The sequence below is a fragment of the Corvus hawaiiensis genome, chromosome 6 (genome assembly GCF_020740725.1).
Source record: "Corvus hawaiiensis isolate bCorHaw1 chromosome 6, bCorHaw1.pri.cur, whole genome shotgun sequence".
Taxonomy (NCBI): domain Eukaryota; kingdom Metazoa; phylum Chordata; class Aves; order Passeriformes; family Corvidae; genus Corvus; species Corvus hawaiiensis.
Genome location: NC_063218.1, coordinates 65,030,872 through 65,045,439, shown reverse-complemented (window position 1 = coordinate 65,045,439; position 14,568 = coordinate 65,030,872). Strand labels below are relative to the sequence as shown.

Below are 14,568 nucleotides of genomic sequence, written 5' to 3'. Positions count from 1 at the left end.
TCTTGGGATAATTTTAAATTATTTCTTTAAAAAATCATTTAGATTTGGGAAGTCAAATTAGAGAGGAAGCGATGCAAAATAAATGCAGGGAGAGATCACAGAATCATCCTGGAATGGCAGAATAGTTTGGGTGGGAAGGGACCTTAAGGATCACCTCATTCCATCCACAGGGTGCTCCAAGCTGTGACCAGCCTGGCCTTGAACACTTCCAGGGATGGGGCAGCCACGATTTCCCTGGGTTTACAGGCACAAGAGGAAATTTCCAGCAGGAACTGAGGGGTTTCCCTTGCTCTGCCTGGCCCTAGCAGGGCTTTGGGAGGCAGAGGCTGTGGGAACAGGAGCTTTGTCCACTGCCTTGGGGGAGTCTCTGATGTCCCAAAACCCAGCAGAGCAAGTGGTTGTGGTTTAACATCCCGTTCAAAGGAGATGCCAGGCCAGGAACAGGAATGGGCTGCAGAGCAGGGATGGTGCCCAGCAGAGGGGTGACTGTCCAGGGGGTCCCAGCAGTCCATCCCTGCTGCCCAGGTTTGGGATGAGCAGGCTGGTGAGTGTCCCTGTGCTTGCTCTGCAGGATGAGGAAGCCAGGCCTGCTGAGGAGGAAGATGAGGAGGTGTGGGAGGATGGAGACAGCGGCCACCAAAGGCTGGGGAAGGCACAGATCCAGGTAGGAGACGTTGCCTTGCGAGGAGAGGGACTTGTGTGTCCCGTTGGAATTTGGGGCGTGAGGCCAGTGGAACAAAGGCTTTGATTCCATTTTCTTGCTCGGATTTTCACGTGCCTTAAGAGAGCTTTGTGAAAATGTCATTATCCCTGATTGAGTCTCTGAAAAACAGGGATTGAAGCTTTCAGAAAGGGCCCAACCCTGCCTGCATGTATCCAAGTGCAGCCCCCACTCCCTGTTTTTGTGTACAGCTGGGATGAGCCCTCAGCTGCTGTTACTTGCCAGCTCACAAGTTGTGTAGCTCAGAGCCTCAGCCATGAAGGGCCAGGCTGTGTTTAAAACAGCCCAAGGTGCCAGAGAGCTGGAGTAATTTCCTAGCAGGTAACTTGACTTGGAAGCTGCATTCTAAAATTTGTCCACATTTATTTTATGTCCCACATGGAGACACCTAAAGAAGCAGAGGTGGGATGTTCCTAAGAAAAGAACATCCGAATTCTTTGGTGGTAGAGGGCTTAAAATTAAAGTCTGAGTGGAGGTGCCTTTAGGACCCTTCCATTCCAGTATCTGAATGGAATTTAAATGAAGTATCCAAATCCTGACAAGCTTGTATGAACTCCAAAGCCTCTGCAAGTGTTTTACAGCCAGGGAAGAAGAGTCTGGAGTCTCTCCCCCAAACCTGGCTGCTGGTTTGTTTGGCCAGGCCTAGGAATAATTGTGTATTCCCTGGGGCTGTCCTTCTGGGGAGAGGTTTACTTATGTGCCCTGGGTTTATTCAGTGCATCTTCAAAGTGATGGAAACTGATTTCATTGAAATGCCAGGGCTGCCAAATGTTTTCCCCAGCCAGAGCTCGGAGCCAGCCCAGTGGGAAGGGGTTTAATGCCCATTTTCCCGCTCCCTCGGGGCAGCAGCCCTGGAGCACTCGCACCCAACCGTGCCCGAGGTGCCGAGTACTGGCAGGAGGCAAAGCCAGGGCCTGGGCAGGAGGAGCTTGCAGTGCTCCTGGAAGCGCAGAGCTGGAGCTGTGGGTTAGAACTGCCAGGAGCTGCTGCCTCACTCCAACCTCGTTTAAAGCTCAGCATCCCTCCTGCTCCCTTGGAATGATTGTTGCTTCTCTTGTTGCTCTTTCCCAATACATTGTGATTATTATTGTAAATTCCCACTCCCTTTCTTCCATAGCCCTTTGCTTCCCAGAGGTGGTGCTTTAGGCAGGCCCCTCCAGCCTGGGAAGCTGGCTCCAGACTCATTCCCAGTCCCCATGAGCAGCTGGAGCTGTGCTGTCCCCAGCAGGTGCCTTTCCTTCCTTCCCTGCTGCACTTTGGCTTTTTGAGGGCTCTCTGGGGGGCTGAGGGAGAAGTTCTTTGTCATTCCAGGGCAGCATAAGCCCTGATCCCACTCAAAGCAGGAGGAATCATTTCATCCTTGTTTTTGGATACACCTTTGGTGTTTTTTCTCTTTTGCTGACACTGTGTGGTAAAGCAGCAGCTCCCTGGAATAATTTTTATTTGTGAAACAATGAATTCCCTGCTGGAATCCCAGTCACAGCCCCCCAGATCAAGGTGCAGTTTAAGGCCTTACACCCTGACCAGGACAAGTTCCTGTCCTTAGACATGGAAACCAGGAGAAAACTCAGACTGGATTGGAGCCAGCATCCAGAATGGGGAAAGTGAGGCAGCGTGCTTGGCCCAGGCTGGGGCTGGTACAGGGGGTGTTCCCCATAGGATGACACCCGTGTGGAACAGATCCTTCTCTTCCTTGTCCAAAGTCCCATGGCAAAGGAGCGAAGAACCCACAAGTGGGGCCTGGAAGGAAAATGGTTCTGTTAAAATTAGGCAAAGAATGCACTAAGAAAAAATGGACATCCTTTTTATGTATGAAAGAAAGTAGGGAAAAAATGTTGAAAAAGAGCTCTTTTATTTGGTGCCACCTCTCATTTGTTATGGATAAAACCCTCTAGTGAGCAATCAGAACAGGAGTGGGAAAGCCAGGAGCCTTTGACTTCCACAGTGGACTTAATTTCCATGCTTAATTTCAACAATTTCTTCTCTGTCTCAGGACAGGAAAACCCACTTAACTCATCCCATCTTTGCCAAAAGCTTTGGTGTTTGAGCAGCCAAACCCAATGGGCTCTGGCCCCACCAGCCTGTACTGGAGGGCCCCTGGTCCTGCCTGTGGTGTGGGATGAATCCCCAATTGTCCCCAGAGGGGGCTGCCCTGGTCCCTGCAGTGCCCAGCACCTGAGACACAGAGAGAGCCCTGTCCAAAGGGGCACCTTGTCAGGAATGTGGCAGCAGCCCCAGGAGCAGGCTGGAGGGGAGAACTGGGGCTGTGTTTGAGACTGACCAGGTCAGCTCAGTGTTTACCTGTGGGGGGAGTTTGGCCCCCCACGCTGAGTTGAAGCAGGATCAGGGTGACAGATGCTGCATTTTGGGCACCCTGAGAGTTTCTCTCCCCCCTGGAGCTTTCCTGCAGGGATGGGGCAGGGCAGGGAGCAGAATTAACCCTGCACCTCCCGTGGCCACTGCTGGCCTTTGTCTCTCTGTTGTGCCATCAGCCTGTGGGAATTTGCTGCTGCCACCCCACCTGGGGCTGCGTGCTCCTGGCAGCCCTTCCCAGCCCCACAGCCGAGCTCCAGCGCTGCCTCCAGGCTGTGTTGGGAGAGTTTGCTGGGAATGTGCCTCATCCCTGGGAGTATCCTTTCCTTCCAGAGTGGATGGATGGAGCTTCTGGGCTTGTCAGCTTCAGAGTTTGCTTGCAAAAGTCACTGCAGGGAAGAATGACAAGGAGGTTTGTCAGAGTGGTGCTGTCAGACCCCACCTGCCAGTCTGGGCTTTGGCTTGGAGGTTGTTGTGTATTGGCCCTGCAGGGAATCAATGTCCCCTTCCCACCTCAGCCCAGCAGATCCCAAGGGCTCTTCCTGGAGTACTTATTCTTTGCTTCCCTTTGGGCTAACTTAATCTGCACCCTTCCATGAGCAGTTCCTTGGCTTCTCCTGGAGAAAACCCCACGGCAGAGGCAGTGTGCAAAGGAGCCCAGAGCTGTGCTTGGAGCAGAGAGTGCTGAGAGCTGCGTGTGCCTCTGCTGCCCCAGGCTGGCAATATCCCCATGGAACAGACTGGGCAAATGGGATTAGAGGGAGCACAATCCCTTCCTGGAAGAGGTTTTCTCCTGTGCAGATCAGGCACGGGGCAGGAAGGAAACTTTGGGAATCAGCTGCTTTCCCCCAGAAAGCATCACTCACATCAGCATGGATGACATGACCTGTGCCTACTGCTCACCATGCACCCGGCCAGAATCAAGAGCAAAGGTGGGTTTGGGTGTGAGCACTTGAAATAACTTTGAAAGAGAAGAAATCACCTTTTGCTGCTTCTTTCTTTCTTGCAGATGCTGGGATTGCCTCTGGGCACATGTGCTGAGCTCTCCCTGCAGGGAACTGTCAGGCCTTAACAGCTGTGAGGTTGTGTTCTTCTCAGTGGGGAACTGGAAAGAATTATTAATTAATTAATTAATTGCAGAAATGTTTTCTGAACCTTTCCCCTTTCCTGGTAGATCTTCTCTTTCTGCCTCTGAATTTACAGCTGTTCCCTGGTGTCATTGGCCCTGCCTGAATTCCTTGCAGCTCCTCACTGGGAAAACCTGGGATAACTTCAAGGGGACAGAGGAGACATTTTCAGCTGAAAACCTGGGGTGACTGAGAGGGGACACAAGAATTGTTTGTGTAGGAAAATGGGAGGGGATGTCGAGGGGAGCGAGGTGGCATTTTTGAGGGAAAAGCTTGAGGTGATGTTTAGGGGAGAGAACATTTTTGGGGCAGAAAAGAGTTAATATTGTACAGGAAGGAAACTTTGGGGGGGTGAAACTTGATGTAACCTGTAGGAGACAGAATGAATATTTTGGTGTAAAAATGAGGTACTCAGTAGTAGACAAATAAGGAAAATTTTGGAGGCAAAACTTGACAAAATCTCAAGAGTAGAGAATGAACACTTGGAGGGAAAAATGAGGTGATGAGTACTGAGCATGTGGGGAAAATTTGGGGGCTAAATCTGAGCTAATCTCTAGGGGAGAGCATGAACACACTGAGGTAACATGAGGGAATCAGTTGTGGGCAGGTAGGGAAACTTGTGTAAAAATAATATTAAATAAGCTGTAGAAAGAACATTTTGAGGTAAAAATGAGGTAAGCAGTAGTAGACAGATGGAAAACTTTGGGGGTAAATCTTGATAGAAGCTACATGGTAGAAAGGAAATAAATATTGAAGGAAGAATGTGGGAATCAGTAGTGGACAGGTAGGGGAATTTTGGGGGGTCAAACTTGAAATAATCTAAAGGTTGAGAATGAATATTTTGAGGTAAAAATGAGGTAATAAGTTGTGGACAGGTAAGGAAAATTTTGGGGGTTAAACTTGAGGTAATCTCTAGGGAGAGTGTGACCACTGACATAAACTGAGGCAGTCACTGGGGCAAGGCAAGGAAATTTGGGGTGTAAAACTTGGGAGATCTGTAGGGCAAAGAATGAACATATAGAGGAAGCAATGAGGTGATCAGTAGTCGAGGTAGAATGTGGGGGGCAAACCCTGAGGTAATTATGTAGGAACCATAAGTGGTTTTGAGAAAAAATCTGACCTAATTTGTAGGGGGCAGAATGAACATTTTGGGGATAAGACAGACATAACCTGTGTGGTTTTGGTTTTAAAATCTAGTCAGTATACAGGGGACAAAATAGACATTTTGGTAATAAAATCCGAGTTCATCTGTAGAAGAAAGAACTCATATTTTGAGGTAAAAATGAGGCAATCAGAATTGGGCAGGTAGGGAAAATCGAGGGGGAAAACGTGAGGTCATCTCTAGGAGAGAGCAGGAGCATCCTGAGGTAAACTGAGGGAATTGCTGTGGACAGGTGGGTAAATCTGGGGGGTAAAACTTGAGGGAATCTCCATGGTAGAAAATGAGTATTTTGAAGTAAAAATGAAGTACTCAGTGGTGGAGAGGTACAGAAAATTTTGGGGGTAGAATCTGAGGTGATCTGTAGCAGAGGGAATGCACTTGATGGGGTAAACTGAGGTAATCACTTATGGACAGGTAGGGAAGTTCGGAGGGGTAAAAATTGAAAGCATCTGTAGGGCAAAGAATGAAAAGATGGAGGTGGAAATGAGGAAAGAGGTAGTGGACAGGTGGGGAAAGTTTTGGGGCCAAATCTTGTGGTAGTCTCCAGAGCAGAGAAAGAATGCTTCCTTGTAAAAAATGAGGAACTCAGAAGGAGACAGATGGGGACATTGTGGGGGTAAAATCTCAGGTCATCTCAAGGTGAGGGAAGGACTATTTGGAGGTCAACTCAGCACTCACTGTGTCCTCCTTCCTTGGCAGCAGCTGGCAGGGAAGGGAGAAGAGGCCTCGGGCTGGAGAGGGGCAGGAGAAAGGCACTGTGGGCAAAGGCACCTCCCTGGCATCCCCGGGGCACCTGTGGGGAACACAGTGGACACTTTGGGAGCAAAGGGAGGTGATTGCATTGTCCCTTTGGGGGATGCTGGCATTTAGATCATTCCATCCGTTTGCCTGCTGAAATTGCCCAGCCCAGGGGCTTTGGCTGCCAGGGCAGCACAAAGATTGTTCCCTGGGTGGTGCCCAGATTTGGGGTTTGGCTTTGCTAGTTCAGGTGAATTCTACCCCAAGCCCTGAATTCCCTGCTGAATTGCCACTGGAATAGCCTCCCAGTGCCTCCTGGAGCATGGATATTCCCATGCAGAGCTGCCTATTTAACACCAGCTGTGTCAGGAACCAGCAGAGCTTCCAGGGAAGCTCAGCAGGGTCAGGACAAGGACAGCTTCATGTTCCATAGAATTTGCTGTTTGTAACCCTCATCCCCCAGCCCCCCCATGTCCCTGGGGGCACCTGACAGAGCTCCCTGGAATTCAGCTGCCTGCACCCCCCGAGCTCGGGCTCCAGGTGATGTTTTAAAGCAGGAGAAGGCGCTGGCCAGACGCGCTCCCAGCCCCTGCTGAGGCAGCCCCTGTGCCCACAGGAGGACTTCTCTCCCTGCAGGAGCTGATTTCATTCCAGAGCCTCTGCAGTGGCCTCTGCAAGTTCTTGTCCCTCAGGAAAGGGATGCACATCCCTGCTTTCAGGGCACCAGCAGTGGGAGCCACCTGGGAAAGCTTTCCATCAGTTGTGCAGTTCCAGCTGGCTCCCCAAAAACTCCCAACTCAATCCAAAGCGATTTCTCTGACTCTGACCTTTCATTTGAAGGCATCTCTGAGGGCATTGCTTGGCATTTCATTGCTGTGGGGGAAGCTTGCCTTGGCTTTAATGCTGCTGAGGGATGATGGCCTCAGGCTGGAAGGGAAGGCATTTTGGGTGGCTGGGACATACCTGGCAGGAGTGTGGGAGGTCAGCACCAGGAATTGCTGTCTGAGCCCCTCTGCAAACAGCCCGTGCCGACATTCCCCGGTGCCAGCTGTTCCTTGGGGTATTTTTGGGGTGTCAGTGGGGTCTGTCAGGGCTGAAGCATCTCCGGGTGCCTGTTCAGAGCAGCCCCTGGCCGAGGGGCCGCGGGCAGCCCTTTATCCATGTCCATCCCAGCACTGCCCAGGCAGCCCAGTGCCCGTTCCCGGGATGTGTGTTTGGCACGCTGCGTGCCACAGGCAGGACACTGCAGGCACAGCTCCTCTCTGCAAATCCAAAGCACAAGAGCTGCTGCTTCCCTTCCTGGGGCTCCCGGCCTTCTCCCTCCCCACGTTCCCTGCCAGCTGGGACACACAGAAGGAGCACCAAGGACCACTCCTGGCAGTGAGTGGGAGTCACTGAGAGCTCTGTGCAGCTCTGGGCCAAAAGAATCTGCCCCAGCCTCAGCAGCCACTGTGATTTTGGGCTGTGAACACTCACCTGCAGGAAACGCCCCTCTGCAGGCAGGAGCAGCCCTGACACTCTTCAGAAGAGCTTTGGCCATGGACCAAGTGAACCCTCAGGCCTTGCCTTGCTCATTTCTCCCTGGAAAGGGCCATGGAACGAGCACCTTGACAGCTGTTGGGTAAATCCTGGAAAGGGCAGGAAATCAGGGTTATGGGATGAGTTTTGTGTTGCCACACAACTAACTGATCACCTGTGTTGTTCCATGATCAGGGGCTGGGGTGTAAAGCAGCATTAGCATAAAAGAAGGAGCTGTATTTGCATAGGAATGACCTTGCTGGCACTTGGCATTCCCATCCCAGGCAGGACATTGCCAGGAGCTGAGATTGGCTTGGTTGGAGCAGTGTACTGAGAATGCCCAGGTGTGGGTTCAATCCCCAGAGGAGCCATTCACATAAGGGCTCGACTTGGTGGTCCTTGTGTATCCCTTCCCACTCCGGATCTCCTGTACTCTGGAAATAAAGAATAAACAGTTTCCACTGGACTTTTAAACCCAGAAGTTTTTGCATTGGAGCGTGCAAGCCCCAGAGAAAGCGGGGGAGAGGAAGGAGAGCATCAGATCTCACCCGGCAGGTATCGGATGAGCGGCTCAAGCAGCAGCGAGCCCCGGCGAGGCCCCGGTCCCGCAGCGGGCGCAGTCAGAGCAGGAGCGGCAGCAGCGGCCTCGGCGCCAGCGCCCGGCCCGGAGCGGCTCGTCCCGCTGCAGCCGCGCTCGTTGGGCGGGGCCGCGGCGGGCGGGAGGCCCCCGGGGGAGCGGCCCCGGGGCAGGGGGGAGGCGGGCGCTGCTGTGCGCAGGGGGTGCGGCGGCCCCGGCAGCGCCGGGGCTGGGGGAGCTCCGCGTCCCCGCGGGGGCTGCGGGCGGGGCCGGGCCGGGAGCGCCGGCGCTCCGGTTGCGCCAGGGGGCGCCCCACAGGGCGGGCGGCGCTGAGGGAGCGGCGGCCTCGGGGGGTGCCGGGGCCGGCACGGGCGGTCCCCGCGGCCCGCCCGCTTCCAGGCGCGATCCAGCGCCTGCTGCGGGGAAGCGCCGCCCTCCCGGCGGGCCCGGCACCGGCACGGCCCCGGCTCCCCGCGGCCGCAGCGGGAGCGTAGCCGGAGCTCCGGCGGGACCCCGGCCCCGCGCTGGCCGCAGCCGGAGCGGCAGCGCCGGGCTCGGCCCCAGCGCCAATCCCGGAGCGGCTCTTGCCAGCCGCGGCGATCCCGATCCCTAATGCCATCCCCCGTCCCACCTCAGTTCTCCGGCCCCGGCAGCCGCACCCCAGCCCGTCGAGAGACAAGCGGCTCGGCCCGGGACCCCCAGCAGACACCGACAGGACCCGGACCCGAATCCCCGGGCCCGGGTCCCGTTCCCACCTCAGCGCCTCGGGCTCGGCGCAGCGCCGGGAGCAGCCCCCGGTGCCGGGCTCCGCACAGCGCCCCGAACGACGGTCCCGCCGCAGCCCGGGATGAGCAGGATGAGCGTTCACCGCACAAAGCGGAGCGGGCGCGGATCCGCCGGCATTTACGGGCGCGGGCGGAGCGGGGCGGGGCCGGCACAGGTGTGAAGGGCGGGGTCCGCACAGGTGCGCGGGGCCCCAGCGCGGCTGCGCGGGGCGGGGCCGAGGGGATTTAAGCCTCGGGAATCGGCCCCCGCCGCCATTTGCTCCCTCGGCGCTCGGTGGGAGAGGCTGTGGCCGGGCCGGGCTCTATATCTCTCTATCTCTGTATTTCTTTTCCTTTATATTTGTCTTTACTTCTCTTCTCCTAACCCTCTCCGTTCTTCCCCCTCTGCCTCCCCTCCCCCACCCCCTACACCCCCCCCCCTACCCCCCCCCCCCCCTCTCCCCCCTAGCCCTCCCCTCCCTCCCCCCCGGCCCGGTCCCCCCCATCCCCCTCCCTGTCCCCCTACACACCCCAGCCCTGCCCTACCCCTCCACCCTCTCTCCCCTTCTCCACCGTTCCTTCCCCCCCATCCCGGGTCCCCCCTGCCCCCTCACCCTGCTCCCCTTCCCCTCCCAATTCCCCCCACCTGCCCTCAATCCTCCCCCTCCGTCCCTCACCTTTCCTTCCCCCTCTACCTCCCCCTGTTCCTCTTCCCTCTTTCCCCCTCTGTACCTTGACCCCCCCCCCCACCTGTGCTCCGTTCTCGTCCTCTCCCCCGTCCTTTCCTGTCCCCCCCACCCCACCTCTCCCTGCACACCCCGAACCCCCCACCTGCGCTCCTTCTTTGACCCCCTCTGCTCCCTTATTCCCGTCCTCTGTCCCGTCTTTCCCCCGCAGCCGCGGGGCTCGGGGCGCCGGAGAATAAAGCCCAGAGGGCCGGAGCCCGGCGCCCCTGCCCTCGCTGGAGCCCCACACGGGCCGGGCCCGCTCGGCGGGTCCCCCGTGCAGTACAAAAACAGCGCCGGGGCTCCGGCTTTCCACACATCACACTGGGGATCCCCTCCTCAGGAGGGGGTCCCGGGGAGGGGGGCGGGTTCGGGAAGGGGGGGTGTGTTGGGGGTAGGGTGGGACCCCCTCCTGAGGAGGAGGTCCCGGGGAGGGAGGTGGGTTGGGGTGGGCCCCCTCCTCCGGAGGGGGTCCCGGGGGGGTGGGTGGGGTGGGGCCCCCTCCGGAGGAGGGGGTCCCGGGAGGGGGTCAGGGTGGGCCCCCTCCGGAGGAGGGGGTCCGGGGGAGGGGGGTGGGGCGGAGGGGGGGACTTTCCCCCCCTCCAGTCCCCGCCCCCTCTCCCGGACCCCCTCCTCCGGATGGGGCTCCCCCCGGCCCCCTCCCTGGGACCCCCTCCTCCGGACCGGGGCCCCGGGGGGAGGGAGGGGGGCGGGTGGGGTGGGGGGGGCCTGGACGGGAGGGGCTGTTGGTTTGGCCTGGGGTCTCTTTGTCTGTTCATGGCGCAGAGTGACGTGACCCCCTCTGCTTCCCCCCCCACCCCACCCGCCCCCCCCCCCCTTCCCCTCCCCCCGGGGCCCCGGTCCGGAGGAGGGGGTCCCGGGGAGGGGGCCGGGGGGAGCCCCATCCGGAGGAGGGGGTCCGGGAGAGGGGGCGGGGACTGGAGGGGGGGAAAGTCCCCCCTCCGCCCCACCCCCTCCCCCGGACCCCCTCCTCCGGAGGGGGCCCACCCTGACCCCCTCCCGGGACCCCCTCCTCCGGAGGGGGCCCACCCCACCCACCCCCCCGGGACCCCCCTCCTCAGGAGGGGGGCCCACCCTACCCCAACCCACCTCCCTCCCCGAACCCCACCACCCCCCCCGGGACCCCCTCCTGAGGAGGGGGCCCACCCTACCCCAACCCACCTCCCTCCCCGAACCCCACCACCCCCCCGGGACCCCCTCCTGAGGAGGGGATCCCCAGTGTGATGTGTGGAAAGCCGGAGCCCCGGCGCTGTTTTTTGTACTGCACGGGGGACCCGCCGAGCGGGCCCGGCCCGTGTGGGGCTCCAGCGAGGGCAGGAGCGCCGGGCTCCGGCCCTCTGGGCTTTATTCTCCGGCGCCCCGAGCCCCGCGGCTGCGGGGGGAAAGAGGGAAAGGGGAGAGTCAGGGAGGGATGAGGGGGGATAGGGAGAGGAGTCGGGGTGGGTTGGGGGAGAACGAGAACGAGGGGGGAAAGGATGATGGACAGAGGAGAGGTAGAGGGGGAAGAGAGGGGAGTCGGGTTGGGGAGCGGGATACGGAGAGGGGAGAAAGGAGGGGTCGGGAAGAAAGGAGGGGTCGGGGGGTCGGGGATGCGCAGGGGAGCAGGGAGAGAGAGTGGGGGGCGCTGGGGAGAGAGCAGGAGGGGGGCTGGGAGAGAGAGACAGGGAGGGTGTGGGGAGAGAGAAAGAGACTGGGGGGATAGGAAAGAGGTGATAAGCGGGGGAAGAAGGAGGAGGATAAGGGCAGGAGAAAGAGGGGGAGGAAAGAGGGGGAGCGGGGGCCTCACCCGGGCCACGCCGGGGGAGCCCGGCCCGGCCGCAGCCTCCCCGAGCTCTGAGGGAGCAAATGGCGGCGGGGGCGATTTCGGGGGCTTAAATCACCTCGGCCCCGCCCCGCGCAGCCGCCCTGGGACCCCGCGCACCTGTGCGGACCCCGCCCCGCGCACCTGAGCCGGGCCCGGCCCCGCCCCTGAAGCCGCCCCCGGCCCCGCTCGGCCCCGCCCGGGACCGCCCCAGAGCCCCGGCCCCGCCCGGCCCCGGGGCCCGCCCTGCCCGGCACGGGGGCGGCTCCATCGCTCGGGGCCCCGCCCCTCTCTCCCGGGCCGGACCCGCCCCGCGCACCGGGGCCGCACCGGGGCCGCACCGGGACCGGGGCTCCGGCTCCTGCCGGCGGCCGCTGCGGGTCCCGGGCGGTGCCGCCTCTCCCCCGGCGGGATCGGGGCTGGGATCGGCACCGGGAGGAGCCGCTCCGGGACGGGCGCTGGGGCCGAGCCCGGCGCTGCCGCTCCTGCTCCGGCCGGCTCTCCGCGGGGAGCCGGGGCTCTGCCGGCGCCCGGGCAGCCCCGGGATCCCGAGCCGGGCCCGACGCGCCGGGCCGGGCTCCGCTCCCAGCCCTGAGCCCCTCCCGGAGCCCGCCTTGGGCCCCACGACGCGGCCCCGGGCTCTGCCGCCAGCCCCGGACGCGGCGCTGAGTCGCTGCTCCCGAGCGCTGCGTGGGGCCGGCGAGCCCGGCTTCGGGCTGTGCCTGAGGCAGGACTCGGAGCCCAGAGACACAGACTCGCCCTGGCCCCAAGAGCCCGCTTTGAGCATCAAAACACGGCACTTGGCCTTTAATTCAGGGCCAGCAAAACGCAGCACTTCCGTTTCTCTTTGTGAGCCCGAACACACAGGACTCGCTCTCTTCCTCAAGCCCTGAGAACAGGATTTAGTCACCGTTTCTGAGTCCCAGCTCTGGCCATACCAGCCTGCTCTCAGGACTCCACAGTGCAGGATTTAGTCTCTGCTTTTAAGCTCTGCACCTGCTTTTGAGCCCCCGAAACGCAGCACTGGGTCTCTTTTTGTGAGCCCAAAACCGCTCCTGTCCCTCACGTTCGGAGCCCCCAGAAGTGCCCGGGGCCATGGCTGGACCCCAGCTGGGCACCAGCAGCCGCTCCCTCACCCCCCGTGGGATGGGGAAGAGACCAGAGACAAAATTCCAGCTCAGAACAGTTTAAGAATGGAAACCAAGACAAATGCAATCATTTGAGAGTAATGACAACACATAGTGACAGTGAGAGCAACAAGAGCAGTGGTAACAATAATGAACAGGAGACAGAGAAAATCCCCTCCACACCCCCCCCTTTAACATTATAAATCCAAAATTTAATCCAGAGCAACACAAACTCCCACTGTGGGGCATTTCCATATTCCTGTTCCTTTCTCTGTGTTCTGTCCTGGGGATTTGTGGACTGAGGGAGGCACTGGCCGCTCCTCTGGGCAAGGGGAAGGCTCCTGTGCTATTGCCATGAAGAGAGCACCTGGAATTACTGCCCTGGGAGCCCAGTCCGGTCCTTCCAGTGACTGGGGGGCACCCAGAGGGTCTTTACACGAAATGAAAATGACATCCTGGCCCAGTGCATTGACAGCAGGATTGGACACTCCTGGCCAAGGTGACCAGTCCGTGGGAGTCGCACCGGTGACCATCCAGGGGGGATTTTAACTTGGAGACTTGCAGATTTCAGCGTGCAGAAGCTCCAACTCTTTTTGGCACCTCTTGTTTAAATGTCTCCCCACTGGAAGAGGTCAATTAGTCTTTTTAATGACCTGACTGCCAGAGGCAGGGAAAAACAATCAGCGTTCCCTGAACGCCTCCAGCACTTCCATGTCCACCTGCAAGGAGTGGCCGATGGGCAGGAGCCTGCCCAGAACAGGCTCAGAGATGGGGCTTTCAACCCAAACCATTCCATCATTCCATGATCTCTGCCTGTATTGATGTTGCACTGTTCCCTCTCAAATTTAAATTCCCAAATTTAGATGATTTATTCAAGGAATCATTTTAAAATTATTCAGGAATAAAAAGGGAAGCATCAAACATACAAGAATCATTCCTACACCCACCAAACCATTCTTAACTGGAAGCCTATTCCCACATCTCTGTCCTTGTTTTGCTTTCCTGGAAAACCTTGTGATCCCAGAGTCTCTTAGAGCGATGTACTGGCATTACTGGAAGGTTTGCTCTCTCAGAGAGCCTGGGGGGTTTACAGCACTTGTTCCTCTGCATCTTTATCCTTTCATCAGCTTTCCCCTGGAACGGTGCTGTGGGAGAAGCTTGGAATTACTAGAAATGGATCAGGTTCACATTTTTTCCCCACCAGTTTTCAACTGTTTTGAAATGTGCCCAGGAACACTGCTGTGAAAGGATCAATCAGAACATCCTGAAAGAGAAAACCACCTCCAGCAGCAGCCGGAATGATCCCATTTCTGTTCTTACCTGGTCCTGCCAGAGCTCCCAACAGCCATTCCCATTCCGAAACAAGAGCTGTGGAAGACATTCCTGCTGTCCATGAGGGTGAGGAGGCAGTTTTGGATGTTCTTTGCTGTGGAATCAGACAACAAACAGAGTGTAAATGATCTTGGTGGTCCCTTCCAAGCCAAACCACCCCGTGATTCCATGCGTGGATCAGCACCTGTCCCAATTCCATTCCAGAAACCTCCTCCCACTAACCCAGAACTTCCCTTTGTCTGCTCAACATCAGGGATTTGCTGCCGAGTGCCTCGGGCAGGGGACGCCTCAGCCTTCCCTGGGACGCCTCAGCCTTCCCTGCGCTGCCTCAGCCTTCCCTGGGACCGCAGCATTCCCTGGGACCGCAGCATTCCCTGCGCTGCCTCAGCACTCCCTGCGCTGCTGTTCCACGCCGATCCCGTGTCCAGCGCCTGTGCGGGCTGCAGTGCCGGGCTCTCCCCACAAGGCGGCAGCACCGGGAGCGAGCAGCCCCGGCCGGTCCCGCTGGCTCGGGGCAGCTGCGCCTTGAACCCGCCCTGAGCCGGCGGGGCCGTGAACACAGCGGGCACAAACCCCACTGCAGATTAACCCAGATTTTACCCCAAAATGTTCATTTTGTCCCCTACAGAATCCGCCCCCGGA

General features: G+C 58.6%; 1 long non-coding RNA gene across 2 annotated transcripts; it reads right to left on the bottom strand.

Moving 5' to 3' along the window:
- Positions 1–2,556: 2,556 nt before the first annotated feature.
- LOC125327407 lies at positions 2,557–8,320 on the bottom strand. 2 transcript variants are annotated; one of them, XR_007204197.1, is made up of 6 exons: positions 8,128–8,320; positions 7,835–8,013; positions 7,538–7,689; positions 6,002–6,116; positions 4,017–4,139; positions 2,557–3,423 (listed from the first exon to the last, which is right to left on the bottom strand). It is a non-coding gene; the product is annotated as an uncharacterized LOC125327407 (long non-coding RNA). The 2 variants fall into 2 exon arrangements; XR_007204198.1 differs by lacking the exon at positions 6,002–6,116 and having other exon boundaries at positions 8,128–8,318.
- Between the last annotated feature and the right edge of the window lie 6,248 nt (positions 8,321–14,568).